General features: G+C 34.3%; 1 protein-coding gene across 2 annotated transcripts in view; it reads left to right on the top strand.

Moving 5' to 3' along the window:
- The first annotated feature begins 1,409 nt into the window (after positions 1-1,409).
- USP25 (ubiquitin specific peptidase 25) overlaps positions 1,410-10,002 on the top strand; it is a 122,334-nt gene continuing 113,741 nt past the window's right edge. For both annotated transcript variants that reach the window (XM_077765646.1, XM_077765645.1), the window contains exons 1-2: positions 1,410-1,483; positions 4,910-5,054. The gene's annotated coding sequence lies outside the window, so the exon portion shown is untranslated. The remainder of the gene's footprint in view (positions 1,484-4,909; positions 5,055-10,002) is intronic.

Genomic DNA, 10,002 nt, shown 5'->3' with positions numbered 1-10,002 from the left:
GTGTCCTGCATAGCGTTTAGTGTTAGATGCAATTTGGTTTCCTACATTACATTTGATTGTCATGACTTTTTGGTCACCTTTAATCCAGAAATTCATTCTTGGTCTTTTATGATACAGACATTTTGGAGATAATAGAGTATTCTGTAAAATGTCCCTCAGTTTGGATTTGTGTGATGCTTCCACAAGTTTAGATTCAGGCTGTGCATTTTTGGTAGGCATACTATAGGTGAAATATTCTTCTTGGAGTATCACACAACATGAGGAGGCATACACTGTCATTTTCTCCAATTATTAGTAATATTAAATTTGGTTACTTGAGGTGGTATTTGTCATGTTTCTTCATTATAAAGTTATACTCTTTCTCCCTTTATAATTTGTAGTAAGAGAGTTTGAAACTATCTGTATTGTTTCTCATCAAACTTTTACCCAATAGTTTTAGTATCTATTGATGATTATTGATTGAATTTTTACTAAGATCAAACTTTCACCCAATAGTTTTAGTGTCTATTGATGATTCTTGATTGAATTATTACTAAGATGAGTACAAAGTATTTTCAAGAAAGATTTCCACAGAGCCTTCTAGTGTAACTTAGTTTCCCTATAATTTCCATTGAGCTTTCTTTGTGTCACGGTGCTGTCTTACAGTGTTGGGGAACTTATCTTAAGAAATACGATGTAGGAAGGAACATGGTTCTTGAATAGGGATGTTCAGGGAAGGGTTTGATAGTGGAATCCCATCCCTCTTTTCTCTTTTCTGTAAGAGATCATAAATAGACCAACAGATCTGAAGTAAATGGGGACAAGTGATTAATTCGGTTTAGGATCTTTTATGACAGATTAGAGAATGAGATGATCTTTTTCCTCAAAGAGATCTTAGGATCCCCATGATGTAATATACCTACTTACTGCATGTCTGCCTTTTGGGATATCTTTTTCAAACATCTCAGGTGTATGGATCTGGTTGACCCGAGGGTCAAGGAGAAATGCCAGTTAGAACTGTCTGAATTTCATTCAGTGGCCCCAGTGCCTAGTTAAAGTAGTCCAATGGATAAACCCATTTTCCTTAATTTTTCTCAGGTTTAGCCATTGTGCATATCCCTCCATTTCTTATTGGGAGGAGTAAATTAGGCAGTGAAGAATGGACCAGAAACTGTTAATTCAGTAAGAATTCCTGGGAAGTAATATAGAAGTTCCCTTTTGGAAACATGAGAATGGAGTTAGGGCTTCCCACAGCATGGTTTATTCTCCCTAAAATAATGAAATTTGTTGAGTCTGTCTCAAGTTCTATATTTTTTCTTGTCTATACTAGTTAATTTTTTTGTCCCCCCCAAAGGTCATTTTTTTTTTTTTTGTTCTTAAATATTTCAGATTTTAAAGTGTAATGATTTCGGTTTTTCTCCTCTAGCACCAGCAGACATTTCTGAATCAGCTGAGAGAAATCACTGGGATTAATGATGCCCAGATACTACAGCAAGCCTTGAAGGTAAGGCCTCTGTTTTATGGCATATAGTTTATGTTACACCCTCATCTTTACTGCCTACCTTATTTGAAAGGTTTTTAGTTACATTATGTGGTATAGTAGTAGAGATATAGGAAAGAACTTTGATAATGTAAGAGCCTTACTTATACCATAATTTTGAGCATGTTTTCAGCAATCCAGTGTTTCAATTTACCTAGGACTGATAGATAATCTCTCTCTATATGAAACACTTTTCACGCAAAATGGAGGGAAGTGAATCTAAATGCCATGGCTAGAGTGGGGTGGGGTGGAGAAGTAATGGAGAGGGAGAGAGAGAAATATAAAATTAATAGAAGATTGGAACCTTACATTTTTTTCCTTCCAAGAAGAAATAAAACTTGACTAATATTTAACTAATTGTACCTTAAAAACATTTAGTAGCAAACTGGTTAGTATATGCAGTAAATAAAGGGCATCATTCTGGTTGTATCTTCTGAAGTTCCCTCATTTCCACGTGGAGAAACCCAAATGAGTCAAATCACATGGATATGCCCATTGAAAAAGATCAAATAGATGAAATGTTTAAGAACTAGAACTGCATTTTAAAGTTATTTCCATATCGCTACTAGTGGCTAACAGCAGTGTAACATTTTTGCTGTTGTAAGGCATACATACAGCTTCAGTCCTTTGGAACTTGTTCCATGACACAAATTTAATTATGTAATTTTTGATTCCGAGCCAAAAGTTTGTCATTTGCTTCTGGAAATAACTTTATCTTTTAGATGATTGTAATCATAACTAGCAGTTATTAAGCACCTATAGAACTAGGTGCTATTCTGAGTCCTCCTAGGAACTCTGAGGTAGGTGTTACCTTCATCCCCTTTTAAAAGATGAGGAAATGAGGAAACAGGTTAAAACACAGCTGAAATGTGGAGGAGATCCCGGAGTACCACACTTAATTTCTGCTTTTACTACAATCTTTGCTTCACCTTTTTTTCCTGACAGCAAAATGATGAAACAGTACTGTTTAGAGTATTAATGCAGGGTTTATGAAACCACTGTAAGTATTTGGAGAGGAAGCAAAAATGTCATACCTTAATTTTTGTAATTATGACATTAGATGATTGCCAGTCCTTTCTTTATCCTGATAAATATGACTCCATCACTCTGTGTCTGTTTTCAGAAAGTGCCTTTCCCATTCTCTGTCTCTTGAGTATAAGGCTGTCTCTTACCTGGTCAGGGCAAATTTGAGGAATTCACTTTTTTTTTTAAACCTGGGAAACAAGTAGAATATGTGTACTTAAATGAACGTAAAGATTCAAATTAACTGTTGTCATCATTCTCTTTGAGATACATTGTGTGACTACAGTTTTTTTTTAAACTTTGGTTTCAGTTACCAGTAGTTGGGGATGAGGGGGGAAGCTATACTTAAGCCTTAACTATTACCCTGAATAAATTTATAAGATGTTTAATAATGAGTTGACTTTCTCAGTAATATACTGACGAGGAGTCTACTTTTGGGAACCACGAGATCATTGACTGATTTCAGGACTTTCATTTTAAGAATCTATTTTTAGCCCTCCAAAGTAAGTGATCTTCAAGTTGTGTAAGTCCCTGTTACATTTAGTTTATTATTATTATTATTATATGAGGTAGCATATAGAAGTTTTTTGGCAAATAGTGTTTAGTATATAGAAATTTCTTGGCAAATAGTAAGTGTTCGATAAATGTTAGTCATGGTTATTGCAAACTATTTTGTAACTATTTAACTTATCTAACTATAGATTACGTTATCTTCATATTTTTGGTGAGTCATTTAAAAAGTCTTATAATGGTTGTGATAATAAAGTTTAAAGCAGTGGTGCTTTGGGGCACCTGGGTGGCTCAGTTGGTTAAGTGCCCAGCTTCAGCTTAGGTTATGATCTCGTGGTCTCTGAGTTTGACCCCCGTGCTGGACTCTACTGACAGCTCAGAGCCTGAAGCCTGCTTTGGATTCTATGTCTCCCTCTCTCTCTCTGCCCTTCTCCTGCTTGCATCTCTCTCTCTCACTTTCTCTCAAAAATAAACAAACATTTAAAAAAATTAGAAATAAAGCAGTGGTACTCTTCCAACTCTACTTTTACTTTTTTCTCTCTTCCCTAGCTAACTAGAATTGGAGTTGGGGTGGAGATTAGGGATCTCATTCTTTCACTTGCTCAGGCTTCAAATCTTGGAATGATCCTGAGCCCTTTCTCTCCCATAGTCTATTCTCAACACAGCCAGAGCGATCCTTTTAAAATGTAGGTCATGGGGCGCCTGGGTGGCTTAGTCAGTTAAGCATCCGACTTTCACTTAGGTCATGATCTCGCGGCTTGTGGGTTCGAGCCCTGCATCGGGCTCTGTGCTGACTGCTAGCTCAGAGCCTGGAGCCTGTTTCAGAGTCTGTGACTCCCTCTCTCTCTGACCCTCCCCTGCTCACGCTGTCTCTCTCTCTCTCTCTCTCCTAGAAAAAAATAAAAACATTAAAAAAAAAAAAGTAAGTCATACCATGTCATTTCTGTCCAAAACCCTCCACTGGCTTCCTATTACAGTCTGTGTATATGCTAAAGTTTATGAGGTCTGCATAGTCTTAGGCGTTCTGGCCTTCTGTTACAAAGATCACTTCATTATTAATATCTGGGTTTTCTAATGTTGTTTCAGTTAGCTGTCCTAGAGCTAGTGTTCTATTTATTATTAACTCTACAGACAATATAGAGATGGAGCTGGTTGTGTCTCTTTTCATTATTTTATTACAAAAATTCTTAGTTTTCTAGCATCTGCTTTCTTCTAAGTTAACTTCAGAATAATTTTATTCCGAAATGCTTTTAATGAAAACTACATAAAATTTATATATTTAATTTGGATACGATTGTTATTTTGACAATTTTTGAGTATTTTTGACTAGTTCTCTGTGTCTCTCTGTATTATCAAGCTTCAGAATATTTTGCTATTTTCTTCCTTCAAGTCTGACATTTGTTTAAGTTTGCCTCCGAGTATGTATTCAACATATATATTAAAGGGGAATATCTTTTATAGTTCTTCTTGCAGAAGTAGTGTTTTAAATATTCATTTTTTTCTTTTATATGGCAGGTTCAAAAAACATTTTTTAGTTTGTTCATTTGTTTAGAAGCATAAGTTTGTGATTGACTTTCACTAAGGAGAAATAAAAGTAAAGTAATGGAAAGCTAAGTAATTATAGAGTTACTACTTACATCATGTTAGTAGTCTTAATTAACAGAAAATGGAATTATTGATAGAATGTATTTTATGATCAATTTACACTATAAAATTAGGATCAGATAGAACGATTTCAAATCTAAAAGTGACTTTTGCTACTGAAGTATTAGTTGTTATGGAGAAAATTAAATAAATCATGTGAGAATGTATGGAGTTATTCCAAAATGTTTGATGTTCCGTTCTTGATATTTGAAGGATAGTAATGGAAACTTGGAATTAGCAGTGGCTTTCCTTACTGCAAAGGATGCCAAGACCCCTCAGCAGGAGGAGACAACTTACTATCAAACAGCACTTCCTGGCAATGATAGATACATCAGTGTGGGAAGCCAAGCAGACACAAGTAAGTTTATTTCTGTCTTAATATTTTAATAGTAATACAATTAAAAGTTTTCCTTGGGAGTGTATTAATTTTATTGAAGCAGAGGTGAGGGACAAAGAACTACTTTAACCCTGGTTGTTTTTAGTGTAGGTGAAAAGTTTTTATTACCTGCATTATTTCTTTTTTTCCATTCAGGAGTAGAATATTGTATTTAAGTTGTATATCCTTTCATAGAGCATTTCATTTAGTATTTTGTTGTAAAATTTAGAAGAGCTATATTTCTACGATTTTACACGGCACAAACATTTGTTAATATGTACTTAAAGTGTTGGTGGAGGCCTTAGTATTATTTTTGAAGGTAAAGTATTATTTCTAATTTTTGATAGGTTTACCACTTAACAGAAATTTCCTTCCTTCAACCCTTCCTTCAACCCTCCCCCAAATTAAGATTTTAGAAAAAAATTTATTACTATGAAACAAAGTAAACACACATACTCACACAGACATATATACATATGTAGGGAAAGGATTATATGGGACTCTACTTTTTCTTTATAATATGAATATATATTTTTAAAATATGTTTAGTTACCTCTGTGGTTTATTTTGGTGTAATTAACTGTTCTATTTAAAATGTAGGTATTTATTTTTATGCATTCTGGATTTGCAACATTTGGTTACTAACTTGTATTTGAATAGAAGAGAATTTCTTTTTTTTTTTTTTTTTAAGATTTTAAGTAATCTCTACACCCAACATGGGGCCCTTGAACTCACAACGCTGAGATCAAGAGTTTCATGATCCAGCTACTGAACCAGCCAGGTATCCCTCTGATTTTGTTTCTAGACTTTCTCAAAGTTAGGAAACAACTAGGAAGAACATACCCACATAGATGTTTATAACTGTTGTCATTAAAGATTATTTTAATGTTTGTTGGTAAAATATTTTAATTTCAAAATTTCAGGATAATCTTAATATTTTTGTTCCACAAATGATCTTTTGTCACCTAAAGATGAAATACTCCCATCTCACATAGATAATAGGTGATGGATGAAGCTTTATAAATGTGAGACAGCCACATGTGTTTATGTCTGAGTTGAAGACAGACTGTGGTTTGGCTCCAGTTATATCTCTAATAACTTCATTTTTACTGTTTTTCTCTTCTCACTTTATACTGTGATAATTCAGAATGGCTTGGAGTTCTTATCCACCCAGTGCTATTTAAGTCCTCTGGTCTTTATATTGCTGTTCCTTCTGTCTGGGGGCCCCTCTGGCCTTTACCCCCAGCCTCATTACCTCTGGGGTTGTAAGACTTAGGTCAGGAGCTTCTGGCTATTGGAGGTGCTTCTCTAGCACCCAGAGTATACTTGGGTCTTAATGAATACTGTGTTATTTTGGAATTATTTGCTTATGCCTTTCTTTCTTACCAAACAGGAAGCTTAACAAGGCAAAAGACCATTGATGTTCTTACCATCAAGCTAGATTTGCATGGTTACTCAAAACGTGTTCATTGAATTATTTTTGATAATATATGTAAAAAAGCTGTTTCAAAATCAGTGAAAGGGAATGAGGTTGAGAAGCTTGTTGCAAGAAGTTGGTAAAAAGAGAAGTAGTATGAATAGAGGAAGAATTAGTATATGAGAATAACATTTGATATCTTTCAAGGTTCTGAGACTTGGGGGAAAATGAAATTAGGTAGAAAAAAGAAAAAAGTTTTTGACTGATGGCAAATGGTTCAAGTGAAGGCAGCAGGAAATTGACGAAACATGGTTCACTGTTCTAGTGGAAAGGATGTCAAGACTGAAAGCTGTGAATTCTTAATATAGATTGTAGACTTCGGGACATGAGGNGATTATCAGACTGTTCTGAATAAAAGAAGAGGTCTTGTTCTCTGAAAGTCAGCAAATAATGCTAGAGCCAGATGTTATAGCTGTTCAACACTGTTGACAAAGAATAGTGAAAATGTTATGGAGAAGAGAGCTTCACATAGATGCTCTTAGAGAGAAGGCAACCTGATTTCAGAAGACATGGGTCCCCTATAAAGGATAATTAAAAATTTTGTGCGTTTGTGTGTATAGCTCTTGAAAAATATTCCTTAAGCAATTTTATGTCCCATATAAAATGGTAGAGAAAGGAAGTTTTCTGGTTTCATTAGAACTCATTATTGTATTGAGCAAATTGTGTGCTGTTGTGGTTTCTTTATCAATAAAATGTACTATCCTTCTCACTAAGGTGCTAATTTATACTTAGTAATTCAGTAATTTGGATAGTGTATCCATAACGTTGTTTTCAGAATGTCTAGAAAAAACCCTTGTAAAAGTAGAATGTGGTAGTTGTATTATAACAGTATCAAACTGGGAAAAAAAATATCTGATGAGGTAACCATCATGCTTTTCCATTTAACAGATTTGCACCATATTTCAAAAAGTTCTAAGAAGTACGATTGACATTAGGAAATAGTCTTGATTCAGCATTTAAATTTGGCGTCTCAGTGGCTCAGTTGGTTAAGCATCGACTTTGGCCAGGTCGTGATCTCATGGTTCATGAGTTGAAGCCCTGCATTGGGCTCTGTGTTGACAGCTCAGAGCCTGGAGCCTGCTTCAGATTCTGTGTCTCCCTTTCTCTCTGCCTCTCCCCCATTTTCCTTCAAAAAATGAATAAACGTTAAAAGAGAAAGTTTTAAATTTGGCAGTGTCATAATAGTATTATATGGTTTAAAAATGAGAAAGTAAGGAGATATCATGCATTCCACAGATCAGCTTCTTTAAATCACTGTGCTATTATTCCTCAGGAGAAATGAAATCTTTTGTGTACTTTTAATTCTTGGAAGAAGTGGTAAAACATGTGGAGAGGAAAGATAGGAAATAATTACAACTGTATATTCAAATACAGGTCTTTACTGACAAAAGCATGTAAGTGCTGCAGGAGTGTGGCATATTGAGTGATCAGAGAGTGTGAGGCCATTCTCAAGGGATTGTTCTAGATATGAAAATCTTTATTCAGCATTTTCTCAATTTTATATGAAATACATTGTTATTTAAGAATTGATCATAGTTTAACTTATTTTTTCAAATACGGCATGTTTTTTAATTTTTTAAATTAAAAAAAAATTATCCCCTGTTTTTTTTTGGTTTTTTTTTGTTTTGTTTTTTTTTTTATAAGTATGAAGTCTGTTACAACCAGGGCTAAAACATAAATAAAAACTTGCTAACTTTAAGTGTGTCATCTCTTGGTTTGGATGCTGACAAACATCTGTATTTTGAAATAAAAGCTCTAATGTTGAATACATAAGATTCCTTGTGGATATAAGCTCTTTTAGAAGGAATAAAATGTATCTTTTTTTTTTTATGACTAGAAGAGTTTAGCTTTTAGGTAATATCCCATAGAAGTCACATTTGGGTCTTGCGGGGAAATTTTTTCTATGCGTAACTGGGTATGTCAGAAAAATAGATCACTTGATTTGAAGCTTTCAATGCATATTTGTGAACCTTCATTTAATATTGAAGAAGTAATTACATTGTCAATAGTAGGATGGTGAGTGGGCTTTTTAGTGCATTTTTACCTTTCCTTTTAGAGAGAAAAAACATTTCAAGGAAAGCTTGTACTCTGCATAATAAGGAATTAAGTAGTAGTGTACCTGGAATCTTTTGATTGCTTTGGTAATTTTCCAAACTGTAATTTAATGCTCTATTAAATTTTGAGAAAAGGTCTAAATCATTCATGATAATATTATCAAAAATTTCAGACATCTCTTTTCACTACTGAGATCTCCTGTCCAGATTAGATATTGTGGATTATCCAGTAAATGCTTCCCACCTCCAGTTTAAACTGGAAATAGAATTGTTTTGGAATTTTGCAGTAGAAAGTACTAATGCAAAGGGGACAAGGAAACAGTGCAAGATATTGAGATATCATAGGCATACTTGATAGGTTCTGCTAAGGTTTTGTGTTATGGCGGACTTTCTCATTGACATCACCATACAAGGCTTTTGCCCAATTGGAAATCAAATAGTAATATTCTTTCTTCCATGACCATTAAATTCTTTTGAACTTTTTTAAAACAGGAAAAAAGTATATGCCTACCAGAACAGGATGTGCTACAATTGAGCAATCAAAGTATGGATCAAAAGATGAGAGGGATTTGGGTAGGTAGTTTTAACACAGAGAGTAATGCTGCATATTGGCTTAAGTTTTAGAGAAGTGGGTATAACACATTGGAATGACTATTAAGTAGTCAACCCTTTATAAATTTAGACTCAATGTATTTTTCCCCCCCAAAGGAATTGAATTATTAGGTGAGGATTGCATATAAAGTGAGAGACTGTCTTAGAGCTCTGGTCTTGGTTATATTGCTTGGCCAGACTAAAAGTGATTTAAAGCGCAAGTGATACCTAGATCCAAGTCTAGTGCTCTCATCTCTCCTGAGGATAAATCACTTATGTTAAGCAGTTTATGATATTATTAATTGAACAGTAATATTTTTCCCATTCTTCAAGTATGTTAAACGAGTAACTGCAGATAGAAAAAAAAAATAATGCAAAGAAAGTTAAATCTTTTTCCATAGAGATTTCTAATGTATAAAACTATTTGGATGATTCATGAAAAGTCAAGGTTATGCTTAAAAATAAGATGTTACAGTGGTATGAAATTTACTTAAAACTGGTTGGATGCAACTGGGCTAGGCTTATACTCTATTCTAAGCATGTACTTACAATTCTGTTAGACATGTACTGCAGAATGACTTGTGTAAATTTATGAATTATATATGTATATATAATATATATATGATTTTTTTTTTTTTTTTTTGAGAAAGAAAGCATGAAAGAGAAAATCCCAAGCAGGCACCACGCTCAGCGCAGAGCCCGACATGGTGCTTGATCTCATGATCCCGGGATCATGACCCGAGATGAAATCAAGAGTCAGAGGCTCAACCAACTGAGCCACCACCGCCTCTATATGCTTTTTATTATT

This window comes from Crocuta crocuta, unplaced genomic scaffold, assembly GCF_008692635.1.
Source record: "Crocuta crocuta isolate KB4526 unplaced genomic scaffold, BGI_CrCroc_1.0 scaffold174, whole genome shotgun sequence".
Taxonomy (NCBI): Eukaryota; Metazoa; Chordata; class Mammalia; order Carnivora; family Hyaenidae; genus Crocuta; species Crocuta crocuta.
The sequence above is the reverse complement of the archived record's forward strand: the minus strand, read 5'-3'. Positions and strand labels throughout refer to the sequence as shown.